Source organism: Bactrocera oleae, chromosome 2 (genome assembly GCF_042242935.1).
Source record: "Bactrocera oleae isolate idBacOlea1 chromosome 2, idBacOlea1, whole genome shotgun sequence".
Classification (NCBI taxonomy): Eukaryota; Metazoa; Arthropoda; class Insecta; order Diptera; family Tephritidae; genus Bactrocera; species Bactrocera oleae.
In genome coordinates, this window is record NC_091536.1 from 77,775,986 (window position 1) to 77,800,263 (window position 24,278).

At 31.4% G+C, this 24,278-nt stretch overlaps 1 protein-coding gene across 3 annotated transcripts in view; it reads left to right on the top strand.

Annotated features, from left to right (window-relative positions):
- Eip93F (Ecdysone-induced protein 93F) overlaps positions 1-24,278 on the top strand; it is a 237,373-nt gene that overhangs the window by 129,649 nt on the left and 83,446 nt on the right. The window contains exon 1 of one of the 3 annotated variants that reach the window (XM_014230387.3): positions 6,294-6,964. The exons of the other annotated variants lie outside the window; for them this stretch is intronic. The gene's annotated coding sequence lies outside the window, so the exon portion shown is untranslated. Of the gene's footprint in view, positions 1-6,293; positions 6,965-24,278 lie in introns of those variants that run through there. 3 annotated transcript variants of the gene reach the window in all.

Below are 24,278 nucleotides of genomic sequence, written 5' to 3' on the forward strand. Positions count from 1 at the left end.
GCGTACCGGCGCACCGTTGACGTTGTTACTATTACTATTATATTTGATGGCTATTTTTCACGTTATTTTCACGATTGTTACTTAATTTTACACTTGTCGAGCGTTTTCCTGCTTTCTCGTTGCCTGCGTCGTTCTTTGAACAGTCGGTGATGGTGTGGCGTTAACAACGCGTCAACAATATTTAGTGCATTTTTTACAGTTATTGATTTCTTTCATTTGTGATTTTAAGTTCCGACAATAAATTTCGAAAATAAAATTAATAATTGAAAATAAATTTTCGTCGATTTGATTGCAAATTGAAAATCACAAATAAATGTGCAGTGACCCACAGTGCAATTGCAATAAGCTTCACAAAAAATAAATATTATATGGGAAAAAGTATTCAAATAAAATATGTGCTTAAGAAAATTTAGAGCGCCAAATAAATTTTATAACGGGAATCAAGTTGCGAGTTCAAGTGTTTTGCCATAAATAAAAGTAAACAAAGCGTAAGCGCATGGGTTATATGCTGAGAACTCAATCGTTTAAAACTAATAATTACTAAACCTAAATAAAAAAATAATTAAATAATAAAATTTATAAATTTTGTCAAATTATTTGCAAAATTTAATGCTTTAGTGTTAACATAAAATAACAAAAATAAATACGCCAAATATGTGTGTGGCAAATTGTCCTAAAATAATGTGCTATAAGAAATGCTGAGGCTTGAATTCCAGCGTCAAACCCTAAAATTATGAAATGTGTCTCTGTAATAGATAACGTTTCATCAACAATTGTTTACAAATCCAAATTAATATCCAATGAAAGTGACGCGCTTCAAATACTTTGGTCTTTAGGCAGTGTTGAATGTGAGATTAACTGTTGAATGTTGCATGCTTGCAAGTATTAAATATATATATGTCAGAGCTACATCGGAAATAATATAAAATAAATTATAACATGAAATCCAACCTCTTTTCCGAGATTAAAATGTCAGATAAAGAATTTGCGCTGCCAAAATTTCTTAACTTTCACGAGACAAACTTTAAACTTCCAACCCCGCATGGTCTTAAAATAAAATTATTAAATTCTAAGACAATGGCAACTTTTTTTTGTACTTTAATAAAATACCGACTCTAAACATATGTCTAGTTCATGATCAAAACTTGACCGTTTGAACAGATAATTATTAATCCCCTTCACAGTCTCTCCAAATAATATTTTCTGCTTACTACATACACAAAGTTTATTTCAAGTCTCTTCCAGACTTCGCCCTAAATATACTATGCAAACTAGAATTTATGCTAGTTGTATTTGTTTAAGATCAGCCAAAATCTTTAAGCGTTTAACTCAAGTTGATCAAAATTACGATCAAGCAATTTTTATATTGAAATAATGTGAGATAATTAAAGACGGCCTTCACCATTTATTGAATAATGCTCGATCACATATGTACATTTTATATAGATTATAAAAGCTCTCTCGGTTAAGGTCTATGTTGTTAATTTGTATCTCATTCAGTTTAGTTGTCCATTTATTCCTAACGAATAGTGGTTATTTTAGAATTTCTCGTTTTCCAAAGTTTAGAAATTCAATTCTTCACAGAAGTTTTTTCAATTTGCGAGCGCGCTTTTTGGTATGACCTTGAGGTCTGCTAAAAGTCCAGCTCTGCTATTTCAACCTGTCTCATTTTATTGTTAAAAATAAATTAGTGAAATTAAAAAGTACTTCATAACAAGCCTCTCTTACTGCATTAATTCAATAATATATGTCTAAATCTTGTGAATTCAACCTATTATTTCTTTTTTGACCAAAGTGAAATACTATAAAAATAAACATTTTTGTCTCAACGAAAGGAAACTTTACCCCAAAAAAGATTTTTTCTTTAGAGAAATTTTACATATATATTAAGGTGGGAATGATATCTGCAGTGCCTAGAGGTCTAAAAAAATACTCCAGTTTAACAAAAAATAAAATTTTTTTTCAAAATAGTACTTTTAAAACCTACATATCATATCGAAAATAAAATGTGTGTAAACTGTTTTATAACAACCTTCAAAGAAAAATCAGCGAATCAAATTTATCCCAGTAGACTCTGAGCAATTTCTTGACTCAGTGCTTTCAGCATACAAATTTTATCGAGAGTAAGTCGGTTGAGCTAGATTATCTTTTCATGTTCTTCTACGAAATCTTAAAGAAATGGGCATATTATTTAACGTGAGCTCGAAGTTACAACATACCAGCAGTTTTTCGAAAGATAAAGATTATGATACGTAAATTCAACACTAACTAATATTCTTTTCCGAAAAAATTGTAAAACTCATTAGGAATCTCACCATCGCCGATTCGAAACATAAAGCTCTCATCTTTGCCAGTGTTCTTTTTCAATTGGAATTGTTTTAAAAATATTTCAAATGCCACGCTCGTAAATCTTACTATTAGTCAACGAAGGTTCTAAATTATTTCGTATGGCAATTCTCATAATTTTGATTGTGATTTTACCGTTTGAGGCGTTTTACTTTCAATTACGAATAAATATTGGATAAGATTCTTAGAGAAGCAAATAAGTGGATTTGAAAGTAAAAATATAAATGTAAAGTACAACAGAAACAAGTGTTAAATGTGTGGAAAATGTTTATCTCTGATTTATATGACTTAAGAATATCTAAAATAAATATAAATTTAAAAGAAATTAACTAGAAAAAATTCTTGACTAATCCAAAATCACACAATATTAAAATGAAGTAAAAGATAATGATTACATATATATATTAAACCAAACAGAAATATTAGGAAAACAATCATAAAAAAACAAAAAAATACAATTAAGTGCAAAACTGAGCAAAATGTTAAAAAAAAAACTAAAAATTTAAATATATTATAATATTATAAATAATATATTTTAATTATATTAAACAATATTTTTTATAAAAATTTTAATTAGATAACACAAAATAACCAAATTGGATAAAAAAATATTTTAAATAAAAATACAGAGTATAAACCAAGAGAAAACTAAAGAAATATTTTAATAAAACTAATTTAATTTAAAATAAACTAAAATTGTGAAGTAAAATTTTTTTTAAGAAAATAAAATTTATTTTAAAAAAATATAAATCAAAAAAAGAGAAAAATTAAATGCAATAAGACTAAACCAAATTGTATTAAAAAATATTTAATAAAAAATTTCGAATAAAATATAATAAATTAAATCAAAAGAAAACGATATAAAAAGTTTCATACTATTTAATTTAAAATAAACTAAAATAGCGTATTAAATATAAATAAAAAAATAATTTTAAAAAAATTAAAACAATAAATATATAATAGAAGAAGATTAAATGCAAGCAGATTGAAAAATTTAGTAAATTAAATAATCAAAAAGACACAACAAGGCATTTTCCACACTGTGACACTTATAAATAAAATAAATTTTAATTTAGATTACGTTGGTTCACAACATTATAAAACAGGAAATAACTATAAAATTCTTAGTAACTAAATTTAAAATTAAAATAATAATAAACAATACTAAAACAAAATAATTTTCAATTTCCCTGTAAAAAAAAAAGTAATATAATTTTGAATTGCAACCATGTCACAACAACAACGAATTGTTAAAATTCCTCACACAACTTTTCAATTAACGCGGCAGTGCCAAAATGGTGGTCATTAACCATTACAACTAAGAGTAACTGTTGTTTTCGTTGTATTCGAGTACTCCGAATTTAAAGCGCATAGTTAATGCTCAGCAAAAAAACCGTGTGCTTTCCCACTTTATCAAGCCACAAAAAAAGTTACTTGTGAAAAATGAGTAATGCTAAGCAGCGGCGCGTAGACAACGAATTTTTGTCAGTTTTCATTTCGGCTTGACCCCAACTGCCACCCGCAATAGTCTGACGAAACATTTGCTAACTCAGCTCACACATATACACATATATATACATATATCACAAACCCTCCTGTGAATGCCCGAGAAAAAATCACAATGCCACAAGGTGCACCTTGGCGCTGCCACCGCTCGCGTTGGACAGGACTAGCCGGCGGTATTCGCTCGCTTACTAGCATCTTCCTTGAGTTTTTTCTACTTTCTATTTAGTTTTGCTTTTTGGGCAAAAATCGCAGTTTGTCGGTAGCCAGAGAATTACAACAAAGTAGTGCGAGAAATAGTAGAAATAGCGACGGCGGTTAATGAGCGACTTTTTTTTGTTGTTTTTTCACTTTTTTTTTTTTGGTAGGTATTTTCTTGTCTGCATTTATTTTCAGTTTATTTTAATTTTGTTGAATTTTTTCGTTTCGTTATTTTTTCAGCTTTTCAATTTCCGTCAGTCTGCACACTATTTTCCTTGCCATGATTTTTTTGTTGCTTTCTTTTTTGTACTCACTTTTAGCTTATTTTTTTGTATTGCTCGCTTTCTCCTGTCCATTTTGCAGCAGCTATTTCTTTCTCTTGTCTTTTCGGGCACGCAAATTGCAATTTACTTTTGGCAACTTATTTCCATTTGTAATGAATTTTTTCTTCACCAAATTTTCGTTGCAACATTTTGTTATTTTTTTCTTTGCTAGTTTTGTTGTTTTCTTCCTTTTTTCGAGGAGTCGCTAGTTGATTTTTATTTTTGTCATTTTTTTTTTTTGATTTTTTCTTGTTCATATTTGTCATCTTTTCTGAGCTTTTGTTTTGATTTATTTTCTTTTTTATTTGCTTCGCCACACCACCCTCGCTTGGTCTGTGGTCCAGCGTTAATTATTTCTTGTTTTATCTAAAAAAAAATTCCGTGAATTTTTGTTTATGGATGGTCGGCTTTATGGTACTTTTAGTGGTGATATAAAATATTTTTAAATCAAAAATTGTGAAATGAAATCACTTTAAAATAATTATTGCAATATTCATGAGTGCTTTATAACTAATAACGCATGAATTGGAGTGTCTCAGAGCGAATTTCACACATAATTTTTTTTTTAACAAACTATCAAAAATTATTAAAGGAAATCACTCCAAGCAATTTTTTTAACAATATTTTCTAAAATCGAAAATAATGAACTGAATGCACTGCAAAAGAATTTTTGGGCAATATTTTTTAAAATCCAAAATAATGAAATGGAATCACTGAAAATTACTATCTGGCAATATTAATTGCTAATGACGCATAATTTGGGAAGTTTCAGAGTGAATGTCACTCACATAACTGTTGGCAATATTTATTTTATTTTTATTAAAAATTGATAATATTTTTTTATACAGAAATTGCGAAATGAAATCACTCCAAAATAATTTTGGTAGTATTTATAAGCAGCGACGCATGTAATGAAAATTTTCAGAGAAATTACTTTCCTCTCCAGAATAATTGTTTGCTAATTATTTATAATATCGAAAAATATGAAATGAAATCACTCCAAAATAATTTCGGCAATTATAATCGCAAATTACGCATGAATTGGGAAGTTTCAGAGCGAATTTCACTCAAAGAATTTTTGAACACATTTATTTCTTATCGGAAAAGGTTAAAATAAAATTGTCTAAAATCGAAAATTACGAAATGAAATCACGCCAATATATTTTTTTACAATATTTATCACCAACGACGTATCAATTTCGAAAATTTCAATGTGAATTTCACACACAAATAATTTTAACAAAAAAATATATTAAAAAACAACCACAAAAGTAAAATTATTCATGAGAAAATCGTGTCAATAATGAAAGTAAATAAAAAATTCAACTAACTGCCACGGTCAGCATTAATTTGGTATAAATTAAGCAAGCCTACACAAAGTTTTGGCTTAATTATTATACCGAAATTTGTTTTTTCTATATGCGTCAACGTGCTGATTTGGTGCTTTTTTCGGTGTGCGGAAATAAAAACTAAGACACATTTCACAAAAACGCGCCTAAAGTGTAACTAAAAATCTACGCATATATAGCAAAGACCTCCAAGCAGGTGCAAAACGCGCTCCGACGCCAGAAAGCGCAGCGGACGCATTATTTTCACGCGTTGCCCGACGTACGATTTGGAAAATGCGTGTCAATTTGACAAACAAAATGCTTTATTTTAATTTGTTGACCGCCTATAGGCCAAGATAAATTATTATTTTTTTTTTGGTTTTGGCTTGAAAACAATGTACCCAAAAATAAATTCACTAAAATTTCGCTTATTCGCAGGTTTTTTGAAAACTAAACATTTTTGTTGATAATAAAAAAATACACACACATATACATATATTTTTATTGAGTTGAAAAAAGTATACAAAAGTAATAAACAACTTATAAATATATATTAAAAGAACATATATATACAAACAAAAAAAATTATAATAATTTATAAAAATTAAAAAAATTACAAAAACAAATAAGTTGGCATACGAAAATCAGTTTTTAGAATTTTACAAAGACACAAATATATATGTAGTCAAACATAAAGTGCAATCTAAGAGAAAATAATGCAAAAATTAACAAAATATTAAAGAAATTAAACCAAAATCACAACAACAACAACTACTGAAGACACATATGCCGCCAACGTAAGCGTGTGTGGCATGCAACGCGTAAAATTTGCAGCAAGTAAACGTTATAAAGCGACAAAAAAGTTTTGCAAGCAAGCATATCCAACAACAACAAGCGATCAGCCAACAAACACAGTTGCCAGATAATTAAAAAAGTAAATTTCAGTTTTTGCTTTTGAATTATTTTAACAAACATAAAACGACGTTATTACATATAAAACAGTTATATACACATACATATAAATCATATAACAACAATAACAAATCAGTTGTTATAAATAGCAGCAGCAGCAGCAGCAGCAGCGAACGGACAACAGGCAGCAGACGACAGCCGGCGACAACTGCAGTGGCCGTAAGCTTTCCAGCGCCCCTCCATCACATACCAACAAAGCATCACCAACAAGCAGCAGCAGCGGCAACAACAATCACCATAATACGGCGTTTAATTAAGCAATACTTACGCGATTGGCCCATGGAAGAATTGGTAAATTTTTACAAATACACACACATACATACAAATATATTATACATATAAATAATTGCGCTAACACATAAGCATATTTTCCAAACAAAAAAGTGTAGTATATACATACATATATACAACATTTTATATATATATAATAAGGGTATATAGTTTTATATATCACATATGAAAGCCCTATGCCGTTGTACATACTCAATTAATACATGCCTGTATATTATACACATGAAAACATATATAACATATATATACATAATATACACACAGACCAGCTATATACTTGTATGTACATAACTAAATAAAAACATGCTAATGTAACACTTTAAAGTAAATATTTTTCTTTAAATGTTAAAATTTCAAGCGAGTAGTTGCCAGCTTATTTACTTATGTAATATTTGTGGAAAGAGGTTTTTAAAAGAGTTTCGTTTAGGCTGCAAGATTCCACAAATTTTGCAATGAAAAATATTCGATTGCATAATTTAAAACCACAATGAAAATAACAGTGCTTTATACTTCGCTGTTTTACTTCATAACTGTAACAAAGTGAATGTTCTATTGCATAAGTCGGTTATTCAAGCGACGTGGTATATTCTCGTTACACCTATCGTTCTGCAAAATAATGATTTTTTTACTATTAACACAAGGCTTCTAATAATATATCTCCTTGTAACCGTTACAAATAATTTAGGAACCAGAGATAAAGAGATGCACAACTCATCTTCCACTGGAAATGAGAGAGCAATTGTTAAACGTCAAAACCTCCTGAACTCAGGTCTGACATATTTTGGTACAGTAAGAGGTTCTATGGTAGAAATGGTTCCTGTTATTCTTGAAGGGATCATAATGGTACAACATTTTTTGAACACTTTAATTTATTCCCGATAACTGTATTCGTATGCAATTCAAGATTAATATATGATCATATATACTATTACTCTGAATTAGCAACATTTTTTAAACAATATTTCGTCATCTTTCTACGGGTTTTACTCAACATTCTTAGTTAAAAGGATTACAATTGTCAGAATTTATTACTGCAGAATTGGATTTAAAATGGATTATTTTGGAATAATTAGTTTTTAAATATATTAATTATTGCGCTAGTACGTTACTTTTTCTCTACATAAACATATAAATCATAAAAGCATTATATTTCATCACAAAACTTAAAAGAGTTGAGAAAACATTAAATAAATTCCTAAGATAAAAACCCTGGGGCTTTAGCCAATAAAATAGTTTTGACATACTGAATCGAATAATAGCTTTTAAGCTAATATAACGATAATATTGTAAAAAAAAACTAAATTATAGTATATTAACCGATATGTTCAAATTTTACTGTTTCTACTAATTTCTCACTCTTTTTTAAGCTGTCATTAATAATTTTTTACAGAAATAATTAAACTTTTTATGCCTAGCTATTTTGATACTATAGATATGCTTGTAGCTTTTGAAAACACTATTTTTTGAATATACTAGACTTTCTTTGAGTAAATAAATTTTTTGTATTAGTGTTATAGCTCATTCTTTCTATATCATATTTTGCATTTAAAAGCTTTGAGTCATAAACTCATGCTGAAAGTTTGGTGTTTAACAATTGTAAAAGTTTCGAAGAGTTTCACGCAATTTTTTTGTTTTTTTTGTTTTTAGCGTAGCGGTCCAATTTCTTTTATCTGCGAACGAATTTTGTTTCAAAATCAAGGGTTTCTGATTATAAAACGAGCTTAAGAAAATATTTTCACAATTCAACAACAAACTCATGAATTGTATTTTAAGCAGCAGAATAGACAAAAAAACTCGAGTTTATGGCGCAACGAAAATGTACAACCAAACTACCATCAAGAAATTAAACGTGAATATGTTACTTAAATAGTATAGAGACCTTAAATACTTGTTTTAAGGAAACGCCTGTAATTAAAGGATACGAGCAATGCCTTGGAATCTCTAATCTTTTATCCATTTGCAAGTCAGAAAAAAGGTTTTTTTGTGATTTTGTTTTTAAGAGAAATTTTATAAATAGAATTTATATTAAAATAATTTTATCTACTTTAATAATCGATCTCCAGGATGATCTCCGAAAAAAGGTGTCTGACGGCAAGGCAGACTTTTTTGCTCAATACTATTTTAAATCCAAAATCTTATTATTACTATCGATGAATACAGGTAATGGCCGAAGGACTAAACAAAATTTTGATTGTTGACAAAATGACGGCTTCCCAAAAAAAAGTTGTGTTTTGGAATAGAGAAACTTAAAAAATATAAATTATTATCGAAACTCTTATTTCTTCTATCATTATCTGACATGGTACAGTACATACATATCTAAGAAGGACTTGGGAAATTTTCATGTCGATCGGTCCAGCATTTTGAACAAATTTTCCTCACACATGCTGGAAACAGCGTTCAGAAAAAATGTCTATGCTCATATCTTCAAAATTATTTTTCGAATAAAATTCCAATAATATATACATATTAAACAAAATGGATTTTTTGAAACTCACAAATGGATAAAACCCCTTAAACTCCGCGTTGTTAGCTGAAGCAACTTGCTGATGACCAGATTAAATGACATAATAGCAGTTATAGACTATAAATATATAACAAAATAATATGTATATATATATAGTATATAAATATATACATATAAAGGCCTCAGAAACAACAGACAGCATAATTATTGCCACGGAAGCAGCAATGGCAATGGTAATTGTTATTGTATTGTAAATAAAAACTTGCAATCGAGTAAAAAATCAGCTCGAGCCTGAGGCTGTCACAGCCCAAAAATAATCCCTGTTTGCATGCGAGAGGCATTTTTTTTTAAGCCTTATGTGATATCTGTATATATAAGTATGTTTTATGTATAGTTGTATAGACAAAAACAAACATTTCTACATATCAAAATCCATATTTATCTCAATTTTCGCATTTAACACCTCATCATCAACATTTTTGGCTACCAACCAGCCCAACAACAATAAAAAGCAACACTTCGCGAACAATTGAAAATTATCAACTGCAACTACCGCAAATAAACAGGGTTGCCGGGCAAACGCCAGCGGTGCAGCAGTATTAAAAATATGTTTATATTTGTTAAAAACACAAGAAAAAAAAGCGTGAAATGCAATTTTTAAAAGAAAAACAAAAAATAAAAACGTTGATTTTCTATAGCTCGCCACCAACACATCGCTTTAAACTACAAATATAATTTACATAAACGCCACATACTTACAAACCACCACATAGGTATAACATACAAGTATACATGCACTTATATATACAACTACAACAAAAAATGTTACACAAAAAACATGCAAATAGCATTAATAAGCCTGCCACCGCATTGCCAAATCCACCGAAATCCTTTTTGCTGTGTGTGCACACGTATTTACCTCAGTCAATATACCGTTAAACATACTTTGACTATGTGTATATTTATATGTGTGCAAGGCACACATGCTTTTATTTTCTGTATTCAAATTATATATTGAAAAATATATATGTAGCTCTGTACCTATATATTTACATAATAATTTGCGAAATGAACCGAAAATCCGTTGCGCCCATTCATTAACAATAAAATTCATTCCAACACACATTATTTGTTCAATATACAGTATTTTTGAGAATTATTGCAACATGCCTATGTATATTTATATTTTTTGCTATTGTGGTTTGTCAATGCTCATAACTATATATATATTGAGGTATATATACGAGTATATATAGAATACAGAAATTGTGTGCTGCCTTGACTATGAAATTTTTAAATAGCTACATGCAGATATATACCTATAATTACATATCTACTTACCATATACTTGTATATGTATAAGCATATACTCAATTGTTCGGCGCTGGCAAATATATGGCAACATTCTCTTATACATTTGTATAAATTGTGTAAGAAGTATAATATGTATAAAAGTATATATATATGTATATATATACATATATACTGTATACTCCTATAAAAATTTCTATTAACCGATTTCAAAAATATCTTCAATAACTTCCATATCAATTGTTTCAAAATATGTATTTCCACTAAAAAAACCAAACTAAACTTAACTTAACTGGTCCTAAGTTTACAGAAGAAGTAGCAAACCGAAATTACTTATATTAAAACCAAATTTTAATTTTAGTTATAACTTGGTTATATCTGCTAAAGAGCTTACAATTTTGTACATTCCTATATGTAACGTGTTATATTGAATCGTAATCAATAAAAAAAACTCAATTTCGAATTTTTGAATGATACACACGATGTTTTGCATTTTAGGTTACGATACATTTCTTTGCATACATCAAATTAAATTTTTTCTACTTTGAAATATGATAATCTGTGACCGTAAAAAATACGCTTAAAGTTATACCATATGTATACGAAGTTATCTGTCTATATAATAAGGTCTTCAATAGTAAGTTTGTATACTTAATGGAAATAATACATTGTAATATAATATATTGCCAGGTGAATCCTTGCAATTCTTCGGAACAGAATTTTTATTGAAAGATTATTATTTAAGTAAATATTGAAGCCGATTTTAAACATTCTGGTGAATAAAAATAAGACTTTAGTTCCAACTATGTGAACTTTTCTGGCTTCACTTAAAACTGTTCTTAGCAGTTAAAACGCGCTGTAGTCGAAAAAATTTATTTGAAGAGATTTTCGATGTGTTGAAGATGCTTTATCTACACATGAGATCCAACTTAAGCAGTTTTTAGTATCAGAAAGGCCATAGGACCTAGTTAAACCTAACCTAAAACTACTTTCTCTCATCCATAAAATGTCTTATATCATTTTAAAAAAGTACGAAAAAGCCAACTCTGAGAATTATCTGACCGATGACGTTTATCTGCGTTTCATTAAAGAGAACCGACGATTTCCGAGTTCAATTAGTTTTCGATGCTTTTGTCGTTTGTGAACTAAAGCCAGGAATGAACGATTCACATAAAACAAGCTGTTGACGAACTAACGACTTTCAATGAATTGCTAGTTCCAGTCAGCTTCTTTCGTTCTGGATAAGTAATAGTATCCTCAAAATTTGTTTACAAAATTTTAAATTAATTCGTGACAGTAATTTCGCACAATTTTCAAGCAAAGCCGAAAAAACAATACTTTTATACTAAAAATCGGGAGTCAATTTCTGCTTCGTACTTTAAAACTTACTACTTGAATTTATATGGCTCAAACTTCGCGAGAACCCCAAAAGTAAAATTTACAAAATCACGAAAATTTTTACCGATTAATTAAATAGACCCACCAAGATCAAAAATATATATTTCTATAATATATGTATATGTATAATACATGTACCATACACATCAGAGCAAGTATAGACGTGAAAAGAAGAAGCAGATATATACATATGTATGATCATCTGCGAATTTTCAAGTGAATGAGTGAAACAACCCATTGACATTGGCCTTCAAAATGGCCAGAGATCAAAAGTGGGAACGTCAATAGCCCGAACGGCTGCCAAGGCAGAAAAAGGTGTGTGAAATCGAAAAAAAGTAAAATAAACAAAAAACCAAACAAGAGATCAGCGTAAATATTAACAATTATGCACAGTGCCGAATAGTGCCGACCGCCAACAAAAAACCAGCAAAAATCAATGACAAATAAAAAACTGAAAAACAAAAACAAACACAATGAAACATCGAAACAAATTTACGATTATTTAAGTAAACATGCATACTTCAAGTTAGCCTCAGCTCAGACACACACACACGCACAGAAGTGCATAGGTAAACATGCAAACAATGCACCGCAGCAGTTGTTGTTGGTGTTGCTTTGGCTGCTGCTACTGTAGCGATCAGCCGGTCAGCTGACGGAGGTTAAAATGGAGGTGAAGGTAACGCGTAAGCGATCAACGTTACAGCGCGACGCAACACAATTTAACGCATTACAAGTCAAGTGATCGCAACGAAGGGACAGCAGCAGCGAATGCAGCTGCAGCAACACAACAACAATAGCAACTTGAGCAGCATGAACAGCATGAGATGAACAGCAAGCCTCGTACCACGTATCAATTCGGTGACTGTCGCGTTGCGTGAACACAGCGAACGATCGGTAAACATTTGCGCGGCGTAAGGACACAAGTTCAAGAAACTGACAAAGGCATAAGTCATATGCGCAAGCATTGTGTGACAGCAATATGCACATATTTGTACATAAGTATATATATATATATGGATATATGGATATCTCACTTGTATATATGCATAACCAATGCAGCGTCAATAAAGGCGATGCGCAATGCAGTCTTTGTGGAAGCGCGTTTGGTGGAAGCTGCAGTCTGTCGGAAGATATTTGCAGTGCCCAACAATAGCAACAACAAACTGAAATTAGTGCTTAATTGCAATGAAATTAAAATATTTGAGTATTAATAAGCGTTGCAATTTATCCGCGCGCTTTTTTAATCGACTATTGTGCGATCACACACCTACGGCGCCGTAGTAATGCTTTGGGGGTTAGAAAAAACGTTTAATATAAACTTTAAATAATTGTAAATATATTTTTTTTTATACCCTGAACAGGGTATATTAAGTTTGCCATGAAGTTTGTACCACCCAGAAGGAAACGTTGGAGATCCTCTACGGGTCGATTTAGACACGTCCATTTGTCTGTCTGCATATACGCGAAGTAGACTCTAAGTTTTTGAGATATCGATCTGCAATTTTTTACACGTTCTTTCCTCCTCAAGAAACTGCTATTTTGTCGGAATCGTTCATATCAGGCCACTATGGCGTATAGCTGCTATAGAAACTGAACGATCAAAAACAAGTTCCATATAAGAACTTTTTATTTGACAAAATATCTTATTGTCCAAAACAACTGTACAATTTTCGTAAAAATTATTCAGATCGGACCACTATAGCATATACCTGCCATACAAACTGAACGATCAAAATCATGTTACGGAGCTTTTTAAACCCTTTTCTGCTATAAGAAATGAACCCGTGAAGGGTACGTTAGCTTCGATGCAGCCGAAGTTTACGTTGTTAACTTGTTTTGGATTTTGTCGGCCACATGCATATTTATACTTGCAGATAGCTTTTTCAAACAACACTATACGGCAAAGACAACTTTTTTTTCGTATTTAACCAAATAAATTTTTTTCCAAAGAGTGAGTCATAAGTAAAAGAGTAATCTGTTTTTCGAAGTTAGTTTTCAAAATCGAAATATTTGCTACCAAAGTTGGAAATTACGCTTAATTAAAAAACAGCATTATTACTATGTATACATTTATTAAAAACTGAAAAATTTGAACATAATTTAACTTTTTCTTTAATTTTGATGATGTATAACATTTTTTAGTCAAACTCATGTGACAAAGTCAGAACTTCGAAAAAAAATTATTTTCCTATTTAAAAAATGCTGGCCGGCTTTTGGTCACTTTGTTATTTAAGCTTTATGTTCACATAAACACCACTGAAATAAGAGAAAAATCTTGATGATAACCATATTTTATTATAATTTCCATTTTGAAGGCTAATTTCGAAAAACGGAGAAATTACTTTTATGATACGATATTCGTAACTCAAACACTTAAAAAAAAAATTGGTTGGACCGAAACGAATGTTGTACAGTGTAATTGCATAGTTGGAGTGATATCAAAAAAATGTTGGTTTTTTTATGTAACTCTTTATAGTTATTATAAACTATAAATGTATACTAAATTTTTAATTATTTCCAAACTTCATAAACATATAAAGTGGTTGATATATATAAAATTTATCAATACTTTTAAATTTTGAAGAACTTTACGAGCTTAATTACAATATGTGTGATTTTAAGAACTTTCTTGTACAAGAGTTAATATTAACGTAGGACAAAAAGGTGTGCGTCTTCGATGTAAAGTATTATTGCATAGGAGCCTAAATGTAGGCAACGATTTATTGGCTGTTACGTAGGGGAGTTTTTCTGCAAAATTATATAAACATGAATACTTAAACAGGACTAGGCATATTTAATTTCAATAGAAATTTTCTAGAAAGATTCATTGCCGTGGTGTAGGCTGTAGAGGGCCTTTTTCCTCTATGTTTCTTCAAATGATAAGTAAACCTCAAAACTAACCCATAACAACAAAAACACAAAACTATAGCAAATTTATTTATTATCTGTTTTAAAAGTAATATTATCAAAAATGAACAAAAAGCAATGATTAAATATAATATATATAAGTATCTAAAACAAAAAAAAAAAATTAGGAAATTCTAACATTATCTACCGAAAATATGTTTTCATGCTTAACGTATATATACTTATATATAATTTTTTAGCGTCACTAACCACCACCACCACCACAACCACTAACGTTTTCGGTTAGGCAAATTTTTTGCAAGAAGGAATAGTAGTAATCAAATATAAGGACAGTCTGAACCAAAAACCATTCGGTAATAGGATGAGTAAATGAAATAAGTACACAGTGTGGAGTGGAGCGAAAGAGTTTCCATTTGTAATGCAATGTAAAAACATTGTCATGTCAAACCAGATCGAAACATCGACTCAATTCCTTAAAAAATATACATATTGAAGTTCTAAGAGATGAGTTTAGTAATAAATCAACGAGAAACTGGACGACCAATACTTCTAAAAGGACTCAAAAAAATAACATAACCTAAATATCTTATTGAAATTTTAGTTTTAAATCGCATCTTATATAATTGAAATTATAATTGAATTTAATATATTTCCTGAGAGAGGGATAGAGAGAGAAACAGACTTGAGGTACAAAGAGATAGGAGAGAATTAGAGACATAGAGCGAATGAACGTCTATATTAAAATAATTTAGAATCGTACATGAATGATGTAAATAAATAAAGAAGTACATATTTCTTTACTTTCACTAAAGTAACGGCAACAACACCATTTAATGAGCTTCTCCTCTTAATTTGGAAATCATGAATATATAAAACATTGTATTGACAAAAATATATCTTTGGAACCACCGAATACAAGTCAGACCGTATATATTATGTGAGAGTTTTTTAACTTATTATAATTTTATTACAATATATATATATATATATATATATATTTTTTTTTTTAAATTTTTATAGTTCTAAGATTTTAAATTCAATGTTTGTTACTGTTAATTCACTGCACAACCTGGAGTTCTGCCACGAAAGAACGCCTCAAATGCGATTTCGTCAAATCTAATCTTTAGCGAGTTTCTAAACCACAATGTTCTAATTATTAAGTGGAAATCAACAACAAATAAAAATAAACAAAAATTGTACGATGTGTGCATTTCTAAATACACACATATATACATACATATGGATTTGCAAACACTACTGCAAAAAAATCCCACAAATGCTTACTAGATTGGGGCTAGAACATTGCAAAGGCAAATAGAAGAGTAAAATAAATTTAACTATAATGAAACAATTATTAAAAAGGCGTGATTAAGTGGAAATATGGACGGTATGTTACCCAAGTATGGCCTTTACAACAATAAAAACGGCAGCAACAACAACAATTTTTAATAGTATACACTTTACAAAAAACTAACTGTACACCAAATAAAATACAAAAAATGCACTTTTTGATAATTTTGCGGCCATTGTTGTAATCAATACACACACGCACACCCACACACATGAAAATACATACATACCAGCTTTGTGGCGCGGCCTAATAATGAGGCGATTCTTACAGGCAAACATCAAGTGTTTTGCGCAAATTTTCAAGAAACACTGGCATCTATATGTATACATGTACTATATATACACTTACATACATACTCATACATGCAAAAACATGCACTGCGCTATCAAAAGTGTTCCTTTTATTCCGCTGCTACTCCGCTTCAGCCGTCCTCCATTGTTGATAAGAAACGAAATTTCCGCTTTGTTGGTGGATGTCGCGCGATTTGTTGTTGTTATTGTTATTATTACAAGCTGGCATACGTATATTCGCATACATATACACACACATATATTAATACACATGTCTATATGTATGCGCATAATTGCACTCTGGAGTTGCAATAAATTTTTTTACGAAATTAATTTATTTTTTATTTTTATTGTTTACACATTTCGTCGAGCAGATTGCGCTCGCGCGTGCGTTTTTGGTACTTTATTGCGTTCATGTGTGTGTGTACGTGCATGCGTGCGTTCGCAAATTTGTCGATTATTCACAAAAAACGGATCGTTCTGTGCCAGAAATGCACGAAAATAAATATTTTTAATAAAATATATCAATTTTGTTGTTTGTAATGTTGAAGGGTACTCGCAAATTAGGTCATCATTATGTGTGTACATGCTGTCAATAAAAACATGAAAATGTAACAATAATAACCGCAATGTTTTACTGATAGGAAGCTCCCTGCAGTCTGTCAAGGTTCTGAAATTATATATTGCGCTGACTCAAAGAATTAGTCACGAGTGTATTGCGGAGTTGGACGCGGAATGAGTTCAATTTTAAGGTTAATTCACTTTGTTTCAGTGAAAAATATTGTTCTAAAATGTATATAAGTTGAACTTATTAAAATATTAATAACGGTAATATCGACTCCGAAGCTGTAATACCCTTAACAGGTGCAGTTTTTATAGCATAAAAGGGTATATAATTATTGTTATCTTGAAATTGGTCACTCAGTTTATATGGCAACTCTATACTATAGTAGTCCGATCTAAACAATATGTTCTAAGCATTGCAGTAAGCTTTTTTTTGGCTAAATTAATACATTTAATGCCAATTCTACTCTACTACAAATTATTAAAGGTGTTCACTTGGACGGGTGTGTGTCTTTGCTGAAATATGACTTATGTTGTAATATTATTTAGCAATGCGCCTGATTGTAGGCAACATATTACTGCTAACTTAGTATTCTTATGTATTTTTGTGTACAAATTGAAGCAAATTAAGTGATATTAAAAGGTAATATGAAGAAGAAACAAGAAAAGAAAAACAGACCTGATTGCTAAATGAAGCGCATAAAAATATTTTGTATTCAAATAAACAAAAACCATATCCCTCAATAAGTAATATCTGTTATATTTGAAGCTTTATTCAATAGTCAAAGAAGCTCTACTTCATACATTTAGTTGCAGACCAGTTAAAAGTTTCAAATATGTATGAGTAAATTTTATGTCGGTTAAAATTTTTACTGCGACTGACAAAAGTTTAATTAGCATATGGTACTATGCTTTCAAAATTTTGGTTTGATATTCGTAAAAAATAGATAGGTAGATAGGTAAGCTTATATTGACCGGAAGAACGTAACGTAAAGCGAACATATTGCTTTGAGTATCAATTTTTGGTGTTTAAAAACCATGCAAATAAATTCTAAAATTTAGTCGAACAGAAGTACATAGCAGTTCATTAGTCGTGAACACACTTCGAATAAACAAGTTGTAACGGTCAGCTCATAATGAACTGTAATACATTTAATCATCAATTTCTAGTGTATTTATTTACCCAATTTCTTAATTAAAATGGCTGCCACATAATTTCTAAAAAATTTAAAAACCATAACTATAGTATATATGGCTGATACATCCATTCAGCTCATACGGTGCTTCTACTCAGCACTTATGCGCTATACAACAAATCGATATATCAACAAATATGCTGGAAAATTGACAACTTGCAAAAATATACATTAGATAAGTGAAACGTGACTTTCTAGAGGTTCGTATTGTGTTAGGCGGCGACGTGTGACAGTGGCGGCGGTGTGGGCAGCGCTGTTGAAAACGCAATTATGTAGGTCAGTTTGCCTGTCGGGTGCTATCGACAGTGGACCGAGTGAATGACTGTGCCTTTAAAATGCTACAAACAAACACACATGCATACACATATACAAACATAGATATACATATGCAAATATAAATTAATAAGATACATGTATGTGTGCGTATATACTGTAAACTTATATATACATATATCTAAATGCTAAACAATGCCAAAGTGCATAATACAGTTAGTGATATCAGTGTAAATGTGCATGTGTGTGTGTTTCTGTTGATTTTTTTTCTGGTTTTGTGTTAGACGCCCGTGTCGCATTTGCGGCAATTAAAATAATGCATGCATTATTAATTTGACATTTTTGTGAAATTTTTACAGCAACGAAAACCCGTAAATTTGCGCTAAATTTCATTTTTTGATTTACATTGGTGATTAAATAATTTAATAGTTGCAGCTACTGTTTGCAGTTTCATAAATTTTGTTAGATTTTACTTAAGTGATTTCAGCGCTTTATTTAATTATGAGGTTTGCATATTATTTATTATTACTTTTTATTATTTTTAGTTGCTTTTTTAATTGTATTTGTTGATTTTATTGAAGTTTTTAAAAGTTTGAAGTTTTTTTTTTGTAGTATCGAGCAGCAAGTTTGTGAAATAATTTTCATGTTTTTCATACGCTGAAAAGAGTATATCATCGTTGACCTTATAAAATAATCATATATATTCGGGTGGAGGATTTTTTTTTTTGCTTAGCCTTAGGATAAAATTTGTAGATTATAAGAATACAAAATTTTTGGAAAAAAAAATTTTTAACGTAGATTTTTTTTGGTTTAACCTCTTCACATTTATATAAAAATTACCGAATTTGACGGTTTTTGACACAAAATTTATTTTAACGCTTAAGGAAAGCATGTTGTCGTTTAAGGCTTTTTTTTTTAAACTCCAATAAGGACCACAAAACTCTTTTTAAGTTGATAACTTTTAATTGCCTAGAAAGAGGACTCTCCACAGCTTCTATAACACTTATCAAACATTTTTTACGATATAAAAATTTTCACTCGAACATAACGGGTGATGTTTTTTTTCCAAAAATTTGCTTTTTTTATAATCTACAAATATCTCAGGCTAAGCAAAAAAAGTTTTTTTTTTTGCTCCACCCTAATATATATAAATGATTAGCGTGACGAGGTGAATCGATTTAGCCATGCCCATCTGGACATCTATATAAATGCGAGTTAGTCGCTTAATTTTTGAGGGATCGGTCCGAAATTTCTCACATGTCGCCGCTATCGGACTTCTATAGCATATAGCTGTCATACAAACTGAACGAACAAAATCAAGATAAAAAGATTTTTAAATCCTTTTATAGTGTAAAAAATGCACTTGTGAAGGTTATTATAGCTTAGGTGCGACCGAATTTCAAGTTATTTCCGTTTTTGGTTCTGTTTTGCCTTTTCAGTCTTAGTTTACACAGAAAGTTTTTAGTTTGCATTTAAAACTTTATAAAAAATTGTATTTATATATATTTCTCAACTTTTTCATATTTCCTAATTACTTCGTACGCCTTCACTTAGTTATTCTATATTATTTTTTTATATTCATTTATTGATTAATTTTGTAATTCCGCTCATCGCCACTGCAATTTCGTTTGCGCAAAGTTTTCTTATCGCTTTGTTGACAATCTGGCTAACGCAATGAAATTACCAAACCGCTGCAAAAGTATTGCAAATATGGCATATATGTATGATATTATATGTATCATAATTGTATGTTTGTGTGATAATATGATGATGACATAGGATGATTGCGTTTGGAGTGACACGAAGACCGAGTTGCGATTAGCGGTTAAATGGTATGGTGATATGCATATACTAAGCATTTGGGAACGAATTGCTTAATATGCATATGAATTTTTAATTACATATGTATAAGACAGAAGAAGAACTTTTGAAGAATTATATATATTTTATATAGGATGGCTTCGAATCGGTCACCGTTGACTAATCTGAAGAAAAAATCTTTCTTCGACAATTCTAATTTTGTAAATATATGATACTTGTAGCACGAGACTACTTTTGATACCAAAAGGCACAGATCTTACCAGTAATATGATTTTCAATCTGTCTGGGCTCCCTGTGATAACCATGAAGGGTGATTAAACGAAACTAGATATTAGTTTTATTGTTAAAGTCATCAATCAAAATAAGAAAAATATATTTTTATGAAAAAAAAGACATACAAAATAACAAAAAACTGTGCCAAAGCGCCACCTATCGTTATAATATGGTACAAATAAATTCCGTAAATAAATTCATTAACGCAAAAAACTATAATATACCACAACCTTCTAGAATAATTGCATGATGCGATTAAATTTTACTAAATTTATCCTGTTTACAGCGTCAGCAAATTTAAATATTATATAAAATACATAAAATTCAGACATATATTCCGAAAATTACGTTGGATTCGCTCTTTAATAATATCCGCTCATAATTTGAGTTTTTTATAAAACTAAACCAATAAAAAAAACATAATTAAAATTTAGGTAAATTAATATTAAATGAATAATCTTATTAAATAAATTAAATAAATGATACATTTTATCAATTGAGTAACCATGATACGACATTAGAGCATCATTGAAACATGTTATATGTGATACAATACTTTCATAATTTTCTGTTCTACTATATGTTTTGCTTTAGGATTTACAGCGTTTGAACTTCAGCTAATTTGCGGCGTTTTGCTTTGCTGACGTTTTTATCGCATCTGGCAGCATATTTTGCTGGCTAATGACGTCGACAGTTGATAAGCGAACATAGCAGCCTCGTTTGTAGTTCACACCTTCGTATAGCGATATGAATGGCAACTGCGAAGTTAACAACTGTAGGAATTTTGAAATTAGTAAAGCAAAAAAAAAATCATAATAATAAAAACAATTAATGATAACATAAAAAAAATTATTTGACTAATAGTCTATTCGTCATTCCTATTAAGTGGTAAATAAAAACTAAGTTTTAAATTAGTAACTAGTAATAGAGCACACTCTGAACGATATCACCCATTCCGGTTGGTAAAATCAGAAAAATTATATATGTACATATGATGGAGTTTCAGTAAAGTCGAGTCTGAGTTAAAATGAAATAGAAACTTCATTATTTTCGAAAAATTATTAAAAATATGCATAAGTTTTCTAAAATATTTTCGAAAAATTTATATAATATTTTCAATGAAATCAGCAGGCGGTCCAAATTTTTGAACATGCACATAAATATTTGCAACAAACAACAACAACTACACAAAAAATGATTAGCCTAATCTATACAGCCCAATTCCATCACTTATGTGACCGGAAAGGCTAACAACAGACTATCAACAGCAGCCGAGACACACAGACACACAAGCGCCGCGCGATCGAACAAATTGCCGGCGTAATAATACAATTGCATTAAATCGCGTCTGTTGTTGACTATAAAATTGCAGCCGCGTGCCTGACTGCCAGCGCGCGCGAACAACAACAAGTGGTTGGTTGGGGCACACAACGTGCACTGTGCCGTGGCCAAGGCGAAGGCGACGGCTAAGGCGCTTTAGTGCAGCCCAAACACAACTAAAACTTGTAAACTGGAAGTGCAGACGACAATGCTTGCAACAGCCGCCGAATGGAAGCAACAAAAGTGACGACAACATCATTGATGCAGCAAGTGCATCTGTAAAATTGCCGCCACACGCGCGCACGATGAGCCGAGCCGAGTGAATGAAGGCGTCCTAAGTTGTAGCGCAGATGTTGACGCCGACGCTGACGTAAACTCATTCATTGTTAGAAAGTCGAGTGATGCAAGCGCTGCAGGAGTTGTTGCATAGAAGCAGCGGCGGAAGCAAAATGGGAGAAAGAAGAATAGAAGGTGGCTAGGTGCTAGGTGGCAAGGTGTTGCTGCTGCGGCAGTTCTAGCGACTGGAAAATTGCTGCTTGCCATTTGCCACGCCGCCGTTGCATGCCGCCTATTTGATTTTAGTTTTCCTTTTTTATTGTCGCTGCACGCGCCACAACACAAACAGAGGCTGCTGCTGCAAACAAACGAAAACATATGTAAATCGGCGAGCAAATACTCGTTTCCCGTGTGCGTTTGGCTGTGTGCAACATTCGCTTGTAGGACAATGCAATCGACAACAGCTGCATTATGGCGCGCGCAAATGTTGCACATAGACGCCACAGTTGCATGCACTTGTTGGTTGCATGCAACTGCTTTTATGCCTTGTTTTGCTTGTTTTGCACAGCTGCAAGATGCAAATTGCTGTGGCAGAGAGCAACGTGCGCGCGCCCGCCAAGCGCAATTGTATTGTGCGGCATGCAGCGTACGGCTGCTTGCTGGTTGCAGCAGGTGAATTGCACGATTTCAATGCAAAAGTCAAGTGCAACAGAAACAACAACAACAAAAACAATAAAGCAACAATGCCAGCAAACTATGCAACTAAGCAGCAAGAAAATGCATGCGAATAGAGTAAGAAAAGGCATAACAGTGTGGCTGTTGCAAGTAGGAGGTTGCAAGTGGTTAGTGGAAAGGGACCTAGCATACATTGCAAATGTACTAAGCACTGTGGCCTGCCAGTCGTTAGCCAACTTTAATTTAGATCAACTCGGCATTGTTCGCTGAGTCTATTTCTTGCCACATGCCACATGTGTGTATGTGTGTGTGTCTTGTATGAATGCCCGTGTATACTTATGTATGCCGCTTATCGTGGGGCGCCAAGTAGATTGTGAAAAAATCCACCGTATGCATGCTGCCAAGATGCTGTTGAGGTGTTGCAACATGTAGTGCAACTGAATGTGGCAACCGGCCTGGCATTAGAGTTAGACCTAAACTTCATGTTAACGGCGGCAGTGAAAAATAATCGAAAATAGTGCAGGAAGATATCCAAATCACCGGCAGTTACTGCCCAACAACAAAAATAACAACAACAAAGATATAGACAACAATAAAATATGTGAAACTACGAGACATCTGTTTCCGTTCCTCCAAATGTTCGGTATTCCAGCGATAATTGGCGGCAGCATCGTTTCGAAATCTTTGACTCCAAGATATTCTTCGTAGTCGTACATAGTTAGTTTAAGCACATGTAGATGTTTATTAGCTTGCAAGCCCTGTAGGAAAAACAGCGAATTTGTAATAATTGAGGTTAGAATGTGTGAGGAAACTTCAAAAGTTTGTATGGGTCTCAGTAAGTCTGAAAAAGTGGTCGCGATGCTCCAAGATTTTATATAGATTTATTCATATTCATCTGATAAGGAACCCTGAGAGGTCAAAAAGAAGAGGCGCTCATTTTTCGATGAGTTGTATGAATGCCACTCACTAATCCTATAAACTATCAGCACCTTTTACTTTTATGAAATATTTCAACGCCCTGCAGTTATAAATAGTTCTTAGGGCGCCTAACTTATTAAATTTCTATTCCATATTAAAGTTCTTGCAAGCCTCAACACCTTAACTGACTTCGTTCTTTTTAAATGCTGCTTCAGGGAGTTTGTATGCTTAACGACACATTTTTCCAAAAATACCACTTGAACACCTGTCTATTTCAACAGGTTCCGTTCCAATCGTTTCTTTATGAATTTAG